Genomic DNA, 24,600 nt, shown 5'->3' on the forward strand with positions numbered 1-24,600 from the left:
CATCACAACGGTTTTCACATTGATTCCCAAAATAATTGTTAACGCATCCATCCATACAGTCTCCATTAATGTTACACAGTGAATTGTTGCATGTAGTTTTACAATCAGAATTGCAATAAGGGTCATACTTTGAATTGTTCTTGCATTGTAAACACGATCCATCTGCTTGATTGCACGATAAACATTCGGGTCCACACTCTTTGCCACATGACTCTTTCCAAAATCCATCTTTGCAGCCCCTAAGACATTTGCCCGATGATGAATTGCAGGCATTTTCAATGCAGTTTGAATTACACTTTATGCATTGCCCATGTTTGCTGTGATAAAATCCGTCATTACAAATATTACATATGACGGCTCCATTTGTCCTCGAGCATGACACGCATTCACTTATATCACATGGGCAACATACACCATTATCAACAAAGAATGATGGGGTGTTGCACGAGGTGCATTCTGACTCATTATTGCACACATCTATTCGACAAGTGCATGTTTTACGCAGATTGGAAAATCCAGGTTTACATGCTGAGCAATGTCCCCTTTGGTCACATGTATAACACAGATTTGGACAACTATGGTTACAATGCTTACCATAATTCCCATGATAGCAGCTGTCACAAGACCCATCTGATATGTCACATATATCCTTTAAACAGCCGGATGGGCAGGTTGATTGGCATCCGTTTCCGTATTTCCCTGGTACACAGGATTGACAGTCAACACGTCCTACACATGATATACAATGCGGATCACAGTTGTAATTACAATACTCCCCATAGTATTCATTCATACATGTTTCGCATCTACGACCGCTCCAACCAGACTTGCAGGAACAAAAGCCAGTTTCTCTCATGCAATTGCCCGATTCGCATCCAAGTGAACATTGATGCTCACATTTCTCTCCAAATCGTCCATTTGTACACTGTTCACAGGTTTCACCTTTAAATTTCCAAGAACACCGGCATACAGCGTTTTCCTCCTCACAAAACCCGTTTTTGCAATTTTCAGAACACCGATATTGACAGCTCTGTCCAAACATTCCTGAAGCACAGGAAGTACATAAGCTGGGACTGGATAAAGACAATAGTTTGCAAGTAGGACAATGATCAGGACATTTTGAACAAATATGATCGTTGAAAAAATATCCATCTATACATCCACTGCATCGTACACTGCTAGAGCATGTGCATCCGTTTGGTTTTAATTGACACTCTTCACAAATATGATTTAAATTGTAATATTCTGGAAGGCATTCTGTGCAGTTATTTGATATGTCACAAGTTTGACAATAAGGACCACAATATGTTGCGCACGTTTTACCATAGTACCCAACATTACATTTCAAACATCCAATTAACTGATTACACGTTAAACATTGAACACCACACGTAATGCATTGATATCCCCAACGGCCTATATCACAGGAGTGACAATCACCATTCAATCTGTCACACTGCGAGCAGAATTCGACGCAGCGTTTGTTACAAGTCTTTCCATCCTGGTACACAGGACAGACAATAACCATCCGATTTGCTACACGACGCACATTTATGAGCACATTTAGTATCACATGTGTTTCCCCAGTATCCGTCATGGCACCATGTACACCCTCTTTTGCCACATACTGCACAGTGTGCACCACAAGAGGTACATATGCCATTATAAACGTTGTATCCCGAATCACAGGACAGACAATATCCATCTGATTTTCTACACGAAGCACAGTTTTGCGTACAGTTTTCATCACATGTGTTTCCCCAGTAGCCGTCATGACAGGAAGTACATCCTCTTGGGCCACATACTCTACAGTCTATACCAAAAGTGGTACATTTTCCATGATGAAAGTAGTATCCAGAGGCGCAGAACAGACAATAACCATCAGATATTCTACACGAAGCACAGTTTTGCGCACATTTTTTATCACATGAACTTCCCCAGTTTCCGTCATGACAGAATGTACACCCTCTTGGGCCACATACTTCACAGTGTGCACCACAAGTGGTACATTTGCCATTATAAACGTAGTATCCAGACTCACAGGACATACAATAACCATTCCATTTTGTACATGAAGCACAGTTTTGCGCACATTGTTTACCACATGTGTTTCCCCAGTAGCCATCATAGCACGAGTTGCAACCGTTTGAGGCGCATGATTTGCATTGTGTTCCACAATCATAACAGTTATGATTGTAGAGATAGTATCCGGATGTACATTCTAAACAGATATAACCATAATTTCGATGACAACGTAAGCAATTCTGTGAAGTACATTTGTGTTTACATTTTCCCCCATAATACCCTTCTATACATCCGTTATTGCAGTTGTCTCTACTAGAACATTTTGGGTATTTGCCGTCTGCACAACACTGGCATGTTGAACACTCCTTTGTACAAACAACTGTAAAAAACAACAACTAAAACCTCAGAAATGATTCGTTCGTATGTAACTTATTAAATTGAAATTCTTGATATTGTTTTTGGATTGTTCATATCTTTCCAAAATGGTTTGCAATTAAATTAGCCAATCACAAACCCGTTGCAAATCTGTCGTCAAAATAAAATTATAAATAATGGAAATAAAACTTGTAGTTCCTTAGAGAAAACATGTGTTGTTGAAATAAAAAAAAATGATCATACGTATCAGATAATAATTACACAATGCTACTCATACTTAATAACGCTTTTATTTAATTGCAAGTTTTACCAAACGTATGTTGTAATCAGTAGTAACAGTTGGTACATGTTTCGTTCATATATTGACCATTACAGACAACAAAAGAGTGACGTGTTTATTACACACTATACGTCGTAAATATATAGGCACTATATATATATACTATAAATATATCAAATATATAAATACATGAAAAGTTTTTTATCCATTTATGTATTTTCAGATTTTACTTAATTCCGAATTTCGAACAGGTGGATGAATGAATATATCAGGCCGAAATTTGGGGTAATTGTTCGTTTTTAAAAGGTACGATTGCACAGTTCGGTGCTTAAAGATTTTACGTACATAAGGTAAGTTTAGACTTACAAAATCAATTAGGTTTTTTCTGCTCGATAATATGATTTAATTTTACATTTAAACAAAATCAATTAGGTTTTTCTCCTCGATAATATGATTTCATTTTACATTTAAATTATTGTTCAATAATAAATGTACTATATACTTTGAGAAATAAACACATTTAGTGTTGGTTTTTTTCAGACCTGTACCGGGATGCACATTCCAAATATGTTTGGAAGAAAATATTTATTATGTATGACATCAGATTGGGTTATTGTTTATTTATATAGACGAATAAAGGGCTTCTATTTAAACTTAAGCCACTGAGCTTGTTTCTAAAGTTTTTCATTTAATATTTATACAAATATAACGTTCAAAATAATATGTATATATGGTTGTAAATTGTAGTTTAATACAATGTCAAGTAAAATTGAATTTGTTTATAACCCTCGTCTATACATTTATATTAATTCATTATTCTCTTTTATATTCTAAAGACAGCATCATTTCAAATGTTATAAGAAAATATTAACTATAAGTGACATTTTTGTATATTCCTAGGGAAAGTAGTGTATTGCGCTATGATGCAAATATATTTTTTAATCGTAAATATATATTTTCAAAGATTTGCAGTATAAAAGCAAATTCTATATAAATTTGAACATATTGAAATAGATTAGAGTTTGTTATTTTTATCTGACAAAAAAAGCCTTACCTCGAACAAGTATGAACAGAACAGCAAACATAAACATTTTGCATGGGATCATCTTTGTTATACGTTTTCAAAACTCCTGATTAAATGTAAGTTAAATATTCTTGAAACTTTTTTTTTCATATTCAATCCATTCAGACAAAATTTTCATTCATGTTCATCGTATGAATACACAATGCTTAAACACAAAGCTCGTAAACCAAGTATACAATGTAAACAAATGAGGCATGCTGCTTAGAGACACGTTGTTTAGTATATAAATCAGGAAGTTCAGAACATTTATGACTGCATATTAACTGAAACAAAACACTGTTGTATTTATAGATAATGACAATGAATAAGAATTGAATTAATAAAAAAAATGTTTCATAAATACACGACGTTGGATTCTTTTTCATTCTATTATAATACGACATAGACAATAAATATTGCAACCAATGCGAACTTTTCAAACGATTGATATTTAATAAAGTAATATTTAAAAGAAGTTGACTATAATTGCAAGACGTTTACAAATTTAAAATGAAAATGTATTCACGACAGACACATATAGATGTTAGTTTTATTATTAAAATGTTTGTTATTGTAATTATGGTCTTATTAAGAAATATAGTTAAATTTGTTTTGCCATCGTGCAATTTTCATCAATTTTATGCCTCAAGTTCTAAATGAAACAACATGCTCTCAGTTAGAGGCTACTCGTACATTACATAGAAAAACAAATAAAATATCAAACATGCACGTCAAATGGCTTTACCAAAGTCAATCATACGAAGTAATAGCTCAAGGCATTACAAACAATTCTGTCATATTTTAGTAAAAGAAAAATAAATGTCACTTATAAACGATAGAACACAAAATAACAAAATTCTATATAAATATTCAGACACATGCCTTCGCCAAAGTGATTGTCGGACTGATTCACACTTAATGAAGGGTTTGATGGTGCAAATTTCAACCGCCAAGTTTCGATTTCGTTACTTATTGGTTTCTTTAGTGGGTTATTAAGAAGCTTGCTCATGTGCTAGACAGTATTGAGGCATTTCGCGCTCAACACTTAGAATGTAAGTATTCATATTTTGAATAAACACGATCATAAGCAGATGATCAATGAAAAACGTGGCATTCCAACATTGTGAATGTGTTCTCATATCTTGCGTAATATCTATGATAAAAGACATCCTGATAACGTTCCATTGGAAAAGCGTTCTAGATATGTGCTGTCAATAAAAAAGCCAGGATTATAATGCGTTATAACAAGTTATATCAAGTAGTTATTTAAAAGAAATCGATGTCTTCGCTCAAAATAGGTGAAACAATTGATCCGAAAGAGGAGGTGACGTAGAAAAATCCCCCAAATACTGTCGCTGTATATAGCGGCGATATGTTTCCAATATATATTGCTAATGTTGTTGTTATTTATAGTCAATTTGAATAACGAAGACATCGCTATACCCCTTGAAACCCTTTTTTGGACTGGAATTCAGAATACCGCTTAATATTGATCTGGAAACCGGTATACCACAAATTAATACCAAATATAGAAAATAATATTATTCAGTATATAACAGTCGTAGTGCATAAGGACCAACAACATGTGAGTGCCCAGCATGGTAGGAGTACGGGGGGGGGGGTATTCACGGGGGCCTGAAATGATGAGAGCGTTGTACGTCAGTTTGAGACTAAATTAAATCTTTCACGGCTTTAAGTGAGATAATATGATTTGATAATTTGGCACAACCATGAATGGAGAAGTTGTACCTAGTTTCGTGTTTAATTAAACCATCGTGTAGGTTTTTGTATTTCACTTATGTAATGTAACAATCCTGAATTTATATAGATGAGAAAATATATTACTCTGCACCTCTGTAAACAATTTAACAGGAACAAATCATTGCTTAATTGGTACAATTCAAGCCAGTCTTTCGTTCATTTCTCATTTTGTTTTATGATTCTTTGATACAATGGTTCATTATCCATTTTATTCATTAAAGGAAAGCGTGATATTTGCAACTGCTTTTCTCGAGTTGATAAGATATCTTTTCTCCAATTTATTTATTTTTTATAGAAAAAGGTCCCAATTGAGTTTGATAAAATGATATCTGTTTTATGCCATGATTGATAGAATACGTCAGGTTAAACAAGTGTTTGTAAAACAATAAGCATTTTATACTTGTTATAAATTCGAATTTTGTCATAAAAACAAAAACAACAACAAAAGAAACCAGAATATAACAAAAAAATGACCAACAGTTCAATACTTTCGGCAATATTTGACTTTGAATGTATAATGAAAATGTGTATTCGTCAATTGTTTGGCTACTGGTGGACATGTTATTTCCATTGTATGAATTACACTGTCTAAATAAACAAATATTTAGAAATGATTTATGACAGAGAGCGACCAGTCCGAACATAGCATATACAGCCGACCGCCGGGAACTCTGTAACCCCGGAAATTGTATGTATTGTAAGTATGTTTATAATTATGTATGTACATGTTGTTTTTTTCTCTCAATACGGAACATATCTGGAGAAATCAAACATAGTTTGTTTTGAATCGCTAGTTTAGATATTTGAAATTTAATATTTTTGTGTTGTCTTGGAATTTAATACTAGGGCTTATTAAAAACAAACTAGTATTATTTCTATTTATAGTAATGTAACCTTCTTGTTACAGAAATTTGGATAAGTATATCTCAAAATTGTACAATATATATTCTATTATTCCGATGCTGTCGGCGTATAACTGAGGCATTTGCACTTGAGGGAAATTACTTATTATCTTATTCATCAGTTTAGCTTGTTATATATTTTAATCTGTTCAAATATATTTTTGAATTATTCATAGTTGCCATTTCTTTCACACCGTACATGAATTTCCGGTGAAATGTCGTGCTGGAAAATGTCATCTGGTACCCTCATTAAAACTGTGATTGTTATATTTTGTATATTGTCAGTGGTTGCCTAAGACTCAGAACCTTAGACTTCATTTGATTGTTTTCAAATTAACAGTATACTTTCATCTAATATTATCCACAATATTGATAGGGGGTACCCTAGATCCACACTAGTACTAGACACAAATTTTAATGTGGACACCAGCTATTACAATATGCTTAGTTGTGAGCTATTGCGAGCTCTGCTAGCCATTTTGAAAGATTCCGCTCTCGGTTAAAATATGGCCTTGAAATGTTCTCCTTTTGGTACTGCACTAGACACTTATATAGTCTGTACAAGTTTCAACTTCGTCCTGCATACAGCTTGTAAGTTTTAAGGTTTTATTGCATTCAGGAAATATATTAATTGAAACAACACTTTAACTGAGCATGATGATTCATGCAGTATAATTTCCTGATAGATCATATCGTATAAAAGCTCACTTAAAATGTCCTTCGCACGTTCTATTAATATTAAATGAAAGTATTCTACCAATTTGTTACCCTACTTGATCACCTTTGTTACTGCCCTTGGTTACCGATAATAAACATGTATATTCTGTATATGCTAATTGAATCAATTTCATTAAAATCTGATGTTTGTAAAAAACAAGTTAATGTATAATTTATACAAATTTAGAATTAAATGTTTTTATCTATGTTAAGTTATACTATAACGTTATTATAGTAAACAATGCTGTTAAATCTTACCTTAGTTTATAGCTGTACAAAACGAAACATGGCTCCATTCTGAACAAACGCTTGACCCAAACACATCGTCATTGAAAATCGTTGCGCCTTTTATACTCATACATCAGCCGTACGTCGGCGGTTGGTACTGTCACAAAACATGATAACGTTGCCAGCCAAAATGATGACAGTACCAACAAACTGAATGGCAGTCTTGTCGCCACAATTAAGAATTTTCTTTTAAGAAAACAATGACCTCCATTTTAAAATAACGCTTCAGATGCAAAGAAAAGCTTTGAACCAAACATTAAGTTTTGGAATAAAGCGATTATTCAACGGCCACAATTGAAATTACTTTTTCATCATTACACTTCCACACCGAATGAGTTGACATAATAATTTATTATAATAATAATGTAGTATAACGATTTTTCGTAGAAAACAACGACATGGTTGTAACGTGTTGAAAAGATAGACTGTTGTCTGTTTGATATAGCATAACCGAAAAAATCCAACTGTTTTTCAATGTATCAGGGGAATAACGCTGGCCTTAGCACTAGCGGGCTCACGGTAAAGAAGCTCAGTTTCTTGTAGATGCATAGATTACAAACGAATGCTCAATTTTAGATTGTTATTACCACAAATGGAGGACCGTAATTCCAGAAACCACTCTAAGCCGCAATATATCTGATTTCAAGGAAAGGGGGGCGCACTGCCTAAGTAACGCCTCCAATTACTTGGGTGATTCAATTGATGATCTATCTTGATGATGATATCATCATCACAAACACTGTCATCAAGCTTCAAGATGTTTGGATAATGAAATATTTAACTGGGTTATTTCTTGATAAGTTAATGAATAATTTTGCCCACATGGCTGAAACTCTCTCCGTTGAACATAACCGATGCGTCACAAATGACCTAAATGTTGCACTTATTCACGACATATAGAATACATTATATGTTTTGATGATGAAATAAATGTAAATGTATTAAATTACTGTTGAAACACACCTTTTTAGCACAGGTAAATAGCAAATATCGACATCCACTAGTGGATTATTAATAGGTAGAGCACTCACATCCATTGCAAATAAAATGAAAGTTTACCGGGCCGTTTTGACTCCAGTGTATGACCTAAATCATGAAGTATGCGGGGTACTTAATAAGTTTGTACGATGGTGTCAAGGTCAACGTTCAATTAATATCGTGCGAAAAATGTCAATAAACAAACCAAACATTACATATGTGTTTGTAAAATGGTTATTGGTTTATAATCAAACAGTAATTCCATATTCTTTGAACGTTTCTTTCGTTCTTGCTGATAGGTTATCGTAGAAACTCGGATGAATGGGTGATTATAACCAAAAGGCATAGAAAATGGATCCAACCAGCCACATTAAAGAAGAATCTTTATTCTGTGTCAATTTTTACAACATGTATGATGATTCAATTAGGTCAATACGAAGCATAATTATAACAATTTAATACATTCAATGCAAGTCATATAATGTTGCATATTAAATAGATTAAACAGAAAATAATCTGTTTCAATTTGCGCAGATTCCTCAATGCACTGTAAAGTGTATGTCATGCGAGTTTCAGTGGGAAGTGAAGTTTTGTTCCATTTTACCATTTATCCATTCCACATATCGCATATGGAAATTAATGAGATTATCTGGAATCTTTACTTGACAACTGGTATTATATAAATACCAATCGAAAACGATGATAACATTTATTTATTTACTCTGCACATGATTATGAATATAATAAAATATAATTTTATTATTTGTATATTCGTTCACATATTATTTGAGTTCTTGTTTTGGAAAATTGATTGTTTATAAAAAACAACAAAGAACATCAAAAAAATCAATTGGAACCTCCCAAAAGTATATACAAGTACTGATATAGACTTTGCAGCAAACGTAATGCAAACTAGAAATACATAGGTGTAAACATTCATAACAATGGTCTTCTTCATGCAAATCATCTCTATGTACATCACACCTCGTCTATGACATACCTGTAAACGCCTTTAACACTTAAACACACTGAAAGGCTGGATTAAATACAGAGTTATAAAAGATGTCAATCGGTTCGGTATTGTAAGTATTCTTTAACATATTGGATAATTTTCTTATATAATAAAACATGTGGGATCAAAAACATAAACATATGCAAATATTTACAATGTTTTTTACAACACATGCTCAGTTTGCCATATTAAATACTTGCATTCTGTAGATTATGTAATGACGGTTATACAGAACATATAAAGTGTGCAAGTATAACTATGTCAGCAAATTTTATACAGTACAGCTTAACATGTCATCATATATCTGAAATGTTTATTATTGTGTTCGTGTCAAGGACAACACCTGATGTTCTATATTGGACAGCCGGCGTCATTTCCTCTTAAATTGTATCCCACAGCATTCCCTATACTGTTGTTTCATGCAGCATTCCTTCTCATATTGTATCACGCAGCGTCCCCTCCTATGTTGTGTAACGCAGCATTCCTTTATGTTATATCACGCAGCATTTCCTAATATGTTGTATTACTCAGCATTCCCTCTTATGCTGTTTTATGCAGCATTCCCTCTTATGTCGTATTACGCAGCATTCCTTCCTATATTGTATCACGTAGCATTCCCTTATATGTTGTATTACGCAGCGTTTTCAGATGCGTTCATGGAATGGAGAATACACTCGTGCCATAAGTAAAACTGCTCCTAAATGATCAAATTCATTTATAAATGCATTAAAAATGAATTATGTGCACAACATCTTTTTAAAAATATAATTGGAAGGCATACTCGTACTTTCCAAACATGATTTATCTGATGTCAGTCTTCACGACGAGAACAAATGAGTACATTTAGTTAGCGACGTAATAGAAAATGCAAAACGTCACGAAGTAATAACATCGTAGTAAATATTTCTTGTTCAATTTGATAGTCATTTGAATGAATCACAGAGATCTGTTTTGACCTAAAAAGTATTGTAATTAAAGCTATTTCATTATTTATCAATAATTGTATAGTTAATTTATTGACAGTCGTATTAAACAATCAGTGTTTAATTGCGTCTTAAGGACTTGAACCTTGTCCACTTTGAGAATATCATTGTTAATTATATTCCTACTTCAATTGTCCTTGTAAGTTATTGGATTCCATTGCATCATTGTGTTACAAACCTATCAGGCAGATAATTATATACAATCATACACAATAGAATTATTGCGTTGAAACAGTAGTTTTAAATTCACCTTATTTGAAAAAGCGAGTGGTCTTCTCACTTTGACATTCCTCACCGAATTGACCACACTGACTTCATTGTCTTCAGTCAGTTTCTCGAGTAATATCGAGACAACACATAAATGGCCGTTCTTTCCAGCACCGTTCCTGTCACAAACGCCGTGTAAATTATTGACTGCTTAAATCGTTGAAGAAGATAAATAGTGAATACTAGGTTAGTGTCGTGGATGGAGGAAAATCATTTGGCAAGGCGGAGGAATTCATCGGGTGAGCAGAATGCGAACCCGATAAATTCCGCAGCCAAGCCATATAAGCTTTCCCCATCCAAGGCATATACATAGTATTCTTTTATCATGTTACCTTGATTTTTAAACACTATTAGTTAGTGCTAAAACGATTATCGAGAACAATCGATACATCGTCGCTGACATAGAGGATATTTATTGAATTCAGTGTAAGATCGTATTTTATTTCACGAGTTGTCACAGAAAAAATATTTTCATGAGTGGCGTACTCACGTGTAAAAATATTAATTTTCTGTGACCACGTGGGAAATAAATTCGATCTTACACTGAATTCAACAAATGTTCTTTTTGTTTCATGCATATATCGTGGTTTTTTTTCTCAATATATTTCCCCGCTAGAGTAAATTTCTGTGGCCTCTTTGCGAAGGAAAGTAACTGCGGCATAATCGCTAAGTCAACGTTACCTCCTCTTCGCCATAGCAGTCCGTCAACTAAAAAAAAGATGGTTGTTGGAATTGAAATTATTTTTAACAGTTATTGAGGCACAAAACAAGTATTTGAACAAAAGAATTTCGGAAATATAAAAAAATGTATCGCGTAGAAATACAATTCAATGAAACTTGAGCATGTGACATTTTTGTACATTCAAAAATAATTTCAACAGATTTAAATTACCAATGATGGACTTATACAAGTGTGTATTCGTAAAAGCAACGGAAGTCTGTGTTTAGTGTTTTTCGTAGTGTATATCTAATCACTGTCGCTCTCAGACTCTGGATCTTACCGTATTTTTTTCTGGGTGAATTCATGCTCAGTACAGTCGAGGACGTTTTGTTGTTGAGACAGTGAATTAGTTTTATATCTATTAAAGTTGAATGTCACGTTCCCGTATGTTTACGAAGACCCCAGAGGAAATGCCGAGGACGTGCTCGAAGATGCTTTTGAGGGGGATGGAGCGCAGACTTTGAAAGTTTTTAAAAAGAAAAATGAATTGTTAAACTGATGAATATAAACTGGAAATTGGTCAAAATCAAAATGCTTGTGCATACATGCACGATTTTAGAGTTTGTAGGAAGATATGATCTATCAACTCTATTACTAGCACATGTGGCTAAGTAAACATTCAATCGATACCTACCAAGCGGGTTAATTGTAACAGTGTGTTCCATGAAATAGTTGATATGTTCATACACAAATTGAGAAGCATGTTCGTTTTTAATAGTTTTAATCAATCGCAAAAAGATGTTTGTTTTATTAAAACTATTGCATAATTTGATTTTGACAATTCAATACGATTCGGTCAATGTGTATATTACCGCACTATAGACGACAACAGACATGTACTTGTGACATACATGTATTTTTTTCAAAGTCAAGGGAAGCAAATGTTATAAAAGATGGAAAAAAATAGTCCCGAGTTGTCTGTAGAGAGTAGAATAAGCAAGGGTTATCAGCTAGAGTGAAATGATCAAGTTATCAATCACTTATATTTTTCACTCTTTCACCGGTATGCATGAAATAAATTGCTATATCGGCGAAAATCGATAGTGGTTGCTCAAAATCGATGTCGTTTATGTGTGAAAAGTTTATGAAATTAAGATATTCCAATTAAATGTTCAATATAATGGGTTTTTGAATGTTAAGCTGGTTCACAAATATTAAATATGTTCTTATAGCGATAAAATGCTTAGAATACTTACTTGATGCTATGTGCATCATTTTGCAATTGGTGGGCAATTATTAAGTATGTGGAGTCAAATTTCAAAACACTACAATAAATAACCTTAAAATTATTAAATATCTTTAAAAATAAGGGGGACAACTGTTTTTTCCCTGTTGACGTAAGCACACACGGTATCCATGTTTAAATCGTCGCCAAAATATTTCTGAAAACTTTTCAGCTTTTTTATGTATTCTTAAAGTCAAAGTCATTGCATTTTAATATCAATTCAAAACATAAAAAAGCTTTTAAAAGTGTATAAACAGGCTCAGTCACCAAACATTGATCATTCTGGTGATGTAACAATTATCACAAGTCATAGAGTCCAATACTGTACACAGGTAATGGTTTGAGATTATGGGTGTTTACAAGCAATCGCTACGTGTTAAACGTATTCAATTCATGTTGTTGTGTTGGATGTTCAGAACTACACCGGCAAAGAGATAGTCCATTTCTGTTGTAAGTGAGATTTTGTCATTCACCACAAAAACGGAATTAACTATCCTTGAATGCTGCACAGTTTCTAGCATTTGCAGGTGGAGTAAGATTTTTACATCACATGTAGATTTCTTATCGATTGTTTTGCCAGTGTCATTATTTTGCTGATCTATGGGATTTTATGGGCGATTGATTGTTGAGGTCGGTTGTTGGCGGACTATTGATGAGATACTGAAATATTATATTTCCTCGGACATTTCAGGACAGAAGAAAGTCCGTTTTCGCGGTCAAATGACAAACATTACGTGGTGTACTATCCTAATAAACTAAACACACGGCACCTTGTTATTTTATGCAAGTGACAGGATAAAAAGTTGTTGCTTCACTTCTTAAATTTGCAATATGATGGATGTTTTATCTACATTATCAATCTATGCCTATAAAGATTTGATTATTCATTGTGATTTTTGTGAGGTACAATGTTATCCTAAAAATACAGACAATTATAAAACGCGAATGGGAGTAAAACAAACTTTGTACGTACAGACAATGCACCAGGATCGGTCCCTTGAGGGGAGATGATTAGGAAGCGTCTTCCACTACCTTGATAAAGGCAACAAAGTGTTCCTCCGACTTCGGAATATTGATTTTTGCATCGAAGTCCAAGTATTCATAGAGTGGAATCATCATTTTTTTGGTCTTTAATATAACAAAGTCATATTATTTACAGGCAGTGTTTTCGCGGTTATATGCATTTAAGGTTTTTGTTTTAGATTGTGGTGCCAACATTGGTCGTGGAGGTTGTGCCATTGATATTGATGTTATTGTTAATGGTGCCATTATTGTTTTTGTTGTTTTGTTGTTGTGGCTAACTTTTTATGTTTTTGTATTTTTTTAGATGAACGTTAGGAAACTTTTTAAATTTGATATCAACTTATAACAAAAAGAGAAAATGAAGTTTTGCTAATTTTGATATTATTACATGTCTTTAATATTACCTTCATCTTCATTGTTTGATTGTCACAAGGATAGTACAAGCCAATCCCCTGTATAAACCATATAAGTAGCAGGGCACCAATTGTTCCCTTTTGCATTGAATTTAGAGGATAACATAAGTTGTAACTTAGGGTGGAGTTTATTAGCCATCGGAATTGATAAAAACGACTATGTTATGTACTTTAAGAAGTAAATACGTAAACGTCGCTATATAACATTTTTTAACGTGCAGCCTATTCATTAACGACGCCATGTTAGAACTTATTTCACTAGCAATATATAAAATATATTCGAATATTGACAATCAATAATGTTTTCCTTATAAATGATCGGACATTTATAATAAAATAAGAATTCAACAAAGTGTTAACTATATTTAAACGTTAGCGTGTACGAACAAAAAAGTAACTTTTTGAAATACTTTATCAGTCAAATATTTCCTCATGCTTTTCCAAGTATGCCTTCATACTAACGATACATGAACTGTTTTCTTGAACAGCAAGAGTGATGCATTCAGAAAATGTGTCAGGCAGAGGTGTTTGCGAAACCAAGAAGTGATGTTTCGTTTTGAAACTCTACATAAACAGATTTAAAATATCACAAATGATTTCTCCAGCAATTTCTTTAAAGAATATTAGCATTTTAATATATCACATATACTAACTTTGATGCATATCGCATTGATGTAATCAGATGCGCCCGATTTTAAAAACAGATACAGACATGGTATGTTGGAATCACCTGACATACACTAAACGAACAATACAGATCATGTTAATATAAACACACACAAATGCTACGAATTTTCAGTTTAACATGTCATGATCAGCAATTTTCAAATGAAAATTGGATTTGTAATTTGAATCGTTTCAAATTAACATGCTTTCTATTTGATGATATGTTTATTCATGTAAATCGTTGCATTTAAGAAATATACAACATATGTACGAAACTATGCTGGTAAGAATAAATGCACATTTGCAAACAAAACAATCGAGGTACCTGGTGTATCTGCGTGTTTTCTGTTTTTGATTGTCAGAAGCCGATTCCATCCCATAGCCTGTAATTCCATCCGACTTTTGCTCTTGATTCGATTGCAGTTTCTAAAGTATAAGAATTCATCATTATATTTTAATAATATAGATTTTTATGTAAGCTCGAGTAATGTTTTCCCATTGTATTTCAGGCATTGATTCATTTGAACATTTTATACTTTCAGTTGCAATCGTACCTCAAACTGCTTGTGTACCTCCTGTATGCAGGATATCACCAGATATTCATGAAAGTGTTCTCTCTTTGTCAACGACAACTCAATGGTCAATGAATGGACCCTAAGCTTGGTGACGAAACTTGTATTGACTAATCAAATATAAATCATATATACAAAATAAACAGTGGTTCTTAGACAGAGGGTAGTTCCTGTATATGATAATTTTCGGCATACTAATACAATGCTTTTTAACTTTTATGGCACACGGTCTTTAACTGAATTTCCCATTGGTTCTTGAATGTAGTCATAAATATATTAAATAAAATGAAATTGTGAATGCTTAAAAGAAACATCACTATACTAAACGAGAAGTTAATAAAAAGTATAGATTCATTCTCTTTTTTGCCCATTGAATATATTGCTTTGAAAATTTAATTCAGATTTTCAACATTTTACAAATAAAGAATATAATATTTCAATCCAATGATTAACATACGTCCCCATGTAGCAAAAACTGATTAACTGACATCACCAAAATGCGCCTAAGTATAATTGACATCGTCAAATCGCGCTTCACGAAAAACGAACGGCGTAATTTTGCTCAAATCGACTAACGGGAAATATCATAAACACAGCGGTTATGCCAGTCGCAAAGAGGCCACGGAAAAAACTATCGTAAGGAAAGATTGTCTCCAGCGGTGAAATAATTGGAAAACCACGATCAATGCATGAAAAAAATGTTGAAATCAGTGTAAGATCGTTTTATTTTTCAATTTTATTTTTAAAACATCGTATCAATATGTCACCACTTACTTCACGGAAAGTACTATATTTATAAAAAAAATACTTGAAATTCAAATTCCTTTGTTTCTAAATGCATAACGATTTTACAATCAATCATCGATTTAACAATCCAACCTCGAAGCGATTTTACAAAGAAACAAGGAAACGCCTGTTGATTGTATTACTGAATGTACATACAAAGAGAAAAGAATATAAACTTCATTATTTTTCAACTGAATTAAAAGTGTGTGAACGCCTTCAATATTAAACATTTGTAGTGCATGACTATATAATCCAACACATACTTACTCGAAAGTCCATGATGTCAACGGCGTTAACTTCTTGTACATATGTCTCATATAAACCACGTTAATAGCATCGACATACACCAGAGTAATTTATTATTCAAAACTATATGTTTTAGTAAGACTAATATATATTTAAATGAAGCGAATTTGTCCGTATAGACATACCTGTAAACATATAACACTACACACTCTTAAACACAAATACCACTCGATAAAACCAAAAAATGGTAGAAGAGCTTTAGGTAAAACAACAGGGAATTAATGTATAATACATGTTGAATAACAGTGTAAGAACTAGAACGACATTTGGGTAGTAAGAAGATATTGTAAACAAAGCTTTAATACACAAAAGTTTGTAAAAGGTAGCACTCAACAAACGCTTCTTTGCTGGAACGTGATCGATCGAAAAACGGCAGTGTCATGATGCATAATTGTTCAGCACTGTTAGATATACAAAAGTAAATTGATAGGCATATAATAAATAAGTTTTCACCATTTTTTCGTGGTCTAACTAAAATTGATATTAACAATTATGATTTATATTACAGAAAAGTTATGTAAACATTTTACCGTGCTAATTCAGACTAAATGAGATTATTTACTCACAAAATAGTGGCTGTTAACATCTCTCATTTGCATATTATGACATTTCTGACGGAAAATGGTCAATTGCTGCAGATTTCTGGTTGTTTAAATCAATTAATCAGATAAATCAAAATAATTAATCAGCTTTTTGATAGTACATAATTATACATTAAAATTCTCAAATATGAATCTCTTTGGAAATAAAACAACAAAAGAATGAGCTTCCATATACCTTCTCAAGGCTTTTTTCGCATTGTGGCAACATGTTTAAGTTCAATCGGTCTATGTGACTTCCTTTTTTGGTTCGTTTATTGTATGATAATCGGCATTCGTTGGTAAAATAACTTCCTTGTTTAAAAGCATAAATGAAATTGTTGAACAGATGATTTGTCATAAAACTCGAGCTACATTGATGAGTAATGCAGTTAAGAAATTAGCAGTACATTTTCATTCAGTTCGAAGAATAATACAAATCCAGGCAGTTATGTGGTGAAATATCAATTTGAAGGTGTATTTATTGAATAAAATGTCATTTATAACTTCATCATGGATAATACCTTTACTTTAGTTGTTCTTTGTCTAATAATTGTTCAACGCCATGGTATGTATTTATTTTTAATCCATATTTTTGCTCAGGTTTTATCAAACTAAAATGCGATCTTCATTTCTAATATAGTTGTTTTAAATGAGACATTAAAATACCATTTGATCAGTACCATTGCCTATATGTTATTCAGAATTTTAAAGCTAAATTCGGTTTGTTTTGTCTTGTACATCTTAAATATAGCTTTTGCATTGTACCAATGATCAAATGAAGAGACCCTTCATACTCTTTTCAATACGATTTAAATTATTTTTGTTTTACTACCACTTAAATAAAATCCAAATGATTGGCCTATCGTATTTTTATCTTTTATTCAGCACGCATAAGCTAAGATAATTATGAATTGTCTTAAAAATGTCACATAGAAGGGTAGTTACTATTTTTGTTACCTTTTTTTAGTAACATGCGCACAAATTCCAGATGAATGTCAGGGTTGTGGTTGCTGTGCTTACGGAAACTATAGAAAATGTGATAACAATGGTAACTGCAATAATGGGTGCCAAGATGGATACTGGGGCGACAAGTGTTACAAAAAATGCAAGTACAATAATTGTTTCCGATGTGCACGCAATAATGGCTACCATTGCGAGTGTAGGACAGGATATTACGGATTCGATTGTGAGTCATGGTGTGGAACTAATTGTGGTACATGTGACAAAACCAAAGGATGCCTTTCTTGCAAAGGGGATTATTTGGGTAAAACATGCAATGACAAATGTAGAGGAAATTGCGATGTTTGTCGGAAGTCAGATGGTCAATGTAGTTCTTGTGTGAACAGATACTGGGGACGATTTTGCTATGATAAATGTGGTAGTCAGTGTAAAACCTGTACCCGTTTGAGCGATTGTACAGAATGTAATAAGGGTTATTATGGCTCCAAATGCGAATATTACTGCGGAGACAATTGTGCAAGTTGTGATTTACAGCTTGGTTGTATTGCATGCGACACTGGGTATTATGGATCCTCTTGCACTTGTGATGTAAATTGTGTCAATTGTGATAATCAAAATGGATGTACACGTTGCAAGTCTGGATACTTTTTAAAAAAAGGAGAATATCATCAATGTCAGAACTATGGGTGCTTATGTACAAATTTACGTAATTGCGTTGGTTGCATTAATGGGTATTTCAGGATGTCATATCTTTGCTCGCAATGTCCCTCTAACTGTAAATCGTGTACTAACTCTACATATTGCACTTCCTGTACGGACGGTCGATTTGGACAATTATGTCAGTATCAGTGTCAAGAATCCTGCATACACGGTAGTTGTAATTCATCGACAGGTTTTTGCAAATGCAATGCTTATTATACTGGTTATAAATGTGACCATTGCATAGCTGGATACTATGGTAACGTCTGCACAAAGACGTGTTCCGTAGGCTGCATGAGCACATGCAATCAGATCGACGGATCTTGCACATGCAAAGCCGGTTGGGCAGGGGATAGATGTGATACATGTGCCGATATATACATGTGTAACGAACAATGTAGAAGTAGCTGTTTAACCTGTACCGGGGATTTGAATTGTCAACTTTGTAAACCTGGATATTATGGTGATTATTGTCAATACATATGCGGGAAAGGCTGCATAAATGACAGTTGTGATATCAATTCAGGTCATTGCCAATGCAAAAAACAATATTGTTTTTACCTCAACAGAATCAGGATATTGCACCGAGTGTGTGTCCGGAAAATATGGTTTAATGTGTGAGCAAAGATGTCCTAAGATGTGTAATACATGCGAAAACGAGACTTATTGCCGTTCATGCAATGAAGGGTACTTTGGAGAATCCTGTAAAAAATCTTGTCCCGATGGGTGCAGGGGAAATACTTGCAGAAAGAAAGATGGATCGTGTTTTACATGCAAACCTGGATATTTTGGAAAGAACTGTGGAAGCAAATGCCCGGAATCCTGCCAAGTATGTGACCAATATGATTCATGTTCCGAATGCAAAGCTGGATATTCAAATACACAAAAACAGTGTACATGTAGAACTGATATTTGCGTAGAATCGGAAGGTTGCAACTCATGCACAAATATTTCATATTATGCAAATGCTAATGAATGTTGTTTGTGCAGTATTGATAACTATGTTTCCTGTACAAAGACGATTTATAACATAAATTGTAAAACTTGCAGAAGGGGGTATTTTCTACACCTTAATGGACAATGCAAAAAATGCAATTCGCAATGCATCAATAATGAATGCGATCCGTCTTCGGGAAGATGTCTTCAAGGATGCACTCTATGGTACTGGAATCAAACCTGTGACAAAGTGTGTGATCCAGAATGTGTATCTTGCAATCAAACAGATGGATTGAATTCACAATGCAAAAATAATACAAAGTACGGACCGTTCTGTACAATGGAATGTAACAATACCTGTAAAAACTCCATGTGTGACATTAATGGAAATTGTACAAATGGATGCATTACAAATACGTTTGGAAAGCAATGTGAAAACACCTGTGATGAGCATTGTACACCAAATGAAAACAAAACGATTTGTTCCGAAAAGACGGGAATGTGTTTTTACGGCTGCCAAACCGAATACAAGGGGAGAATTTGTCCTCAAAGTAAAGAATTTTTATTTTATTATTTTCTAGTATACTTTGTCTTTATGATACCTGGGGCCGTATTCATAAAACTTCTTCAGTTTTTTTTAAAGAAAAATGAAATCTGTCTCAACTTAAGATAGGAATTTCATTTATCTTAAGTTCTATTCATAAACGTTCTTAAGTAGTAGTTGGTAAATCTCAACTTAAGATATGATGTATTCCTAGGAATTTCCTCAGAATTTCTTAAGGCCCGTTGCTATGTGTTGAATACTCTTCAAAGAAGAAATGCGCCAAAAGCTACCGTCTATTTTTTATGGTTTTGGAAGCAAATTTGTATCCTTTTGTTCAATTTTGGATAAAGTACTATTTTTAAAATCGTGTAATAATTGGCAATATTTTAATTAAAAAATCAACAAAATCATCAGTTTCGGCACAATTTCTCTGTGATATTATTGTACATAACTATGAATGTCACCTTAAAGTGCTAAAAAATGCATTTATAATAATCATTGTGAATGAACAATTGTTCCCGCGCTATAACCACAGCTGAGTGACAGGGTGTATGGTAGAGAAGCCAGGCTTCGTGACATCAATTTCATTTTAGTTTGGGATTTTTTTCTTGAAATTGGGAAAAACATATACTTATTTGGCATTGGGAATTGGTCAGATATTCTGACCCATGAATTGCAATTGCGGATTTAGGCGCGCGCCCCCTCAAAAATCGTCGAAGTAACAAAATACGCCCATAATACACCATTCCGATTACAAATTGCTAAATTTTCCTTGAGAGAGTACCCCCAAATCCACATGCAAACAGTTTATGCTATGCACCTTCGGTTCTAAAGGAGGGGCGCATGTCAAAGGTTGCGCCCCTACGATACGCCACCTCTAACTTCAATTCCGGAGCCCCCCTGTGATGGGCAGAAAAAGGCCTATTCAGTCAAACATGTGACTCCCTCCCTGGATTCGATAATGTGTTTACATACTGATTATAGAAAAAGTAAGACAAAATCAGTTTATAAGAGTATAGAGAAAAATGCTTTGTTTCAATGTATGATCAAAATATATTTCACCGAATGAGCATTAAAGCCTTATTTTCACGAGTGGCGTAACCAAGAGTGATTAATATACTATTAATATTAATTAGGTGAAATATGTTGCACTCTTACACTGAAACAAGCAAGTTCCTTTTTATGATATGCCTAAAAATGATTTAAAATGACAGTTCCTCGCAGTATTTAGTCAAAAACGCAACATTATTTTGGACACTACGTTGTTGAAATGGTGTCCCAGACCTGTCGTGTGCACACGCATGTTTTAATAATTTGAAGTTGGGGGGGGGGGGGGGGGGCGGGGGTCAACATTTAAATACAATTCACAGTTTAAAACAGTGAAATACCAGTTTTAGTTTACTTATAAATTTGTATAAATCACTGGAAAGCCAGTGCTAAATAGAGGATAATTGTTTTTTTAGTGTAAGATCATTATATATTTCTTGTGAAAACACCTTGTGAATTCTTAGTAAATAAAAGTAAATATTTCATTCGTGGCTACACCACTTGTGGACTTGGTGTTTGGTGCTCACTCGGTAAAATATAATATGATCTAACACTGATATAAATAAAATATCTTTTTAAAATATGATTTAAAAGGATATTAAATAACAGTTTATTGAGTTATTTTTCAGAAATAGAAAAAAATATCAATTTATCTGATAAATCTCTGTAACATATAAATAGCATATATAAAAAATAGAGGATAATTGAAGTTCTGAGATTATACCAAATATGAGAGCACTCTGAAGCTATTGTTTATAGTCATTGAACTGTTTAAAAAGGCTTACATAACTATCAAATCATTGAAGTCAGAGTTATGAACGCGAGGTTTCAGTTTGGTGGCCCTTATAACAACGCCAAGGCTATCCCAGTACCTTCAAAAACCTACCAGCTGCCACAGCTTGAGTGCGAAAAAGTGGCTACAGCTCTTTTATGAGCTATAATAGAAAAGAGCCAATGACACTTCCGAGTGAGAGACAAATAAAAGGGCTCATTATATAAGTATGATTATTTATTTTACATAATATAACGATTATGAGGGCTTATTTGAAAAATCCGGGAATGCAGTCCCAAATAAATGTGTTTCATGGGAGAATCATTTGTATTACTCCAAATATTTACAAAATAACCGAAATACATGTGAACTTCACTGAAGAGTAAGCACATTTAAATGGCAATGCATTCCTCGATTTCTCATATAGGCCTTATAATTGGGGTATTAGGTAAAATTACGAGTCCTACTTACTTTATCACGATGTCCGCTCTTTGTCTCTAGTTTGTAAGTGTCATTTGCTCTTTTATCTATATGTAGCTCCAAAAAGAGCTGGAGCCATTATTTCGGATACGCGCACAGGTCTTAGGTTCATATTTGATTATTGTTTATGGTTGTCCAATTTTTTTTTTGACATTTAAAAAATGTCAATTTTATGCATTCATGTTATACAACTGTTATCAATACCTACACATGTACTTGTACATGGCATACATGCTATCAGCTCCAACTGCATACATGGACTGGATATCCTAAAACAAAATATCAGCAGAATGATAATTCGTCATTTTGAAAAGTTGGGGGTGGTAAAGAAACAGTTGCCAGGTTGACCCAGTTGACAAAAGCCCCCTGCAAGTATGGGTGATCCAACGATCGAGGGTCCAAGGGTTTGATCCCTATGATTATGCACCAGTCAGATGTAACCACGGCCCCACAGGTCCGGGGATTAGCGGTGATTTTGACTTTCGGTCCAACCACCCCCGTAAAATCCTAACCATGCGGGGACAAACTGCTAGTCATATCCATGCCAAAAACCCCCGCACCCCAGGGGCATCCTAGGTTAGGACCATTCCCCGCTATTTTTGGTGCGAAAACAAAAACCACCACAGTCACTCGGCACTGCGTGGAAAGTAAAAACTTGGCTCATTTCCCCCGCTATACCCGGTATACCCCCGGACCTGAGGCGGGGGAGGGGGTGTGGTTACAATTGACTTGGGCATTACTTTACCTTTTACTGGTGTCAGAAATAATTGAAGTGACTAAGTTAGACAGTCAACGATTGTGCTACTTGTTTACTGATAATTAATGGGGTAATTGTACAGGCAGAACATTTTTCTTTCAGTATTATTAAGACTGACAATGTGGCAATGTTTCAGAAAAAAGTGGTTCCCCACCCACTGAAAGTTTCTTTAATTTCGAAAACTCAATCAGTTAATGCATAAATCCTTTGATAAACCGCTTACTGAATTAATAATGTTGCTTTATTCAAAGACATATTCATACAACTTACTGTAAACGCTGAACTTTTATCCGGTTGATGTTGTTTACGGAATGAAAAATCGCAAATACGTTGGTCAAGGTCAAATATGGTTATTTTTATCAACAGAAATGTACATAAAATACGCAACGGTTTCTAAAGAGCGCAACATTCATATGAATTTATCAAGAGCAAAAACGTTCAATAATTTAAATGTTCACAATGAGATTTAGAATAACATTGACGCTGATTTCATTTTAAGATGGCCGACTCTTACCATTAAACGACTTAAGAACTTTTCTTAACTAGTTAAGACACCTACGACGTTGTCTTAACTTTTTGCCCGATGTATGAAAACTTAGGAAATTCTTAAGATAATAAGTTTTATGAATAGCACTTAAGAAAACAATGGTAAACTTAGGAAAAAATGCCACACTTAAGTCAACATCTTATCTTAAGAAGTTTTATGAGTACCGCCCCTGGCTTGAGGGTGTATTTTGCGCAATACTTAAAGTGATATCTCGTTAATACAAAATAATGTATTTGTGTAAGACAACTAGAGTATTTTTGCCAAAAAGTATGTACCTGTTTTGCTCGTTATTCTATGAACGTTTGATCTTTCATTTCACTCTTGGAATGTCCGCAGTTATTGAAACAGAAGCGGGAAAACAAAACTGGCCAATAGCAGCACTTGGTGTTGGTATTGCCGGAGGAGTTGTAGTTCTTGCTGCCATTGTGGTTGTTGGACTGTTTTTTCTTCGACGAAGGTAATAAACTAAATATATATGTGTGTCTTAAGGGAAATTAATTTTACGCATCAGTTAATCATTCTTTACAACTTATTCTATCAATTGTAAACATTAACTAAAACAAAATGACGATGTTATTTCAGAAGAGTCAATTTGAAAATTAAAAGCAAAGCAAATGAAAAAGAACCTGAGAACTTGTTGGAGATGTACCCCAATGTGAACAATGGAAGTACGTATGAACTATTAGTTAGTAATGATTTTTAGTGTGAGCTAATAATTAATGGTGTTTGAATGTAGAGTAGTATTTATTATTTTATACTGTACGTTTATGTTCCAATAATGTTCTAATAAGAGATTTTTATGCATTGACAATGATAATTCACCTGTATAAATATAAAATACATTGTTTAGTTGGTGGTCATCAAGTCCGACACACTGTTTCTCTCCGGGCGCTCCGGTTTTCCCCACAATACAA

At 33.8% G+C, this 24,600-nt stretch overlaps 1 protein-coding gene across 2 annotated transcripts in view; it reads right to left on the reverse strand.

The window, feature by feature from the left end:
- LOC128206770 (receptor-type tyrosine-protein phosphatase alpha-like) overlaps positions 1 to 24,600 on the reverse strand; it is a 124,645-nt gene that overhangs the window by 34,993 nt on the left and 65,052 nt on the right. The gene's annotated exons all lie outside the window — the stretch shown is intronic.

Source organism: Mya arenaria, chromosome 10, assembly GCF_026914265.1.
Source record: "Mya arenaria isolate MELC-2E11 chromosome 10, ASM2691426v1".
NCBI lineage: Eukaryota > Metazoa > Mollusca > Bivalvia > Myida > Myidae > Mya > Mya arenaria.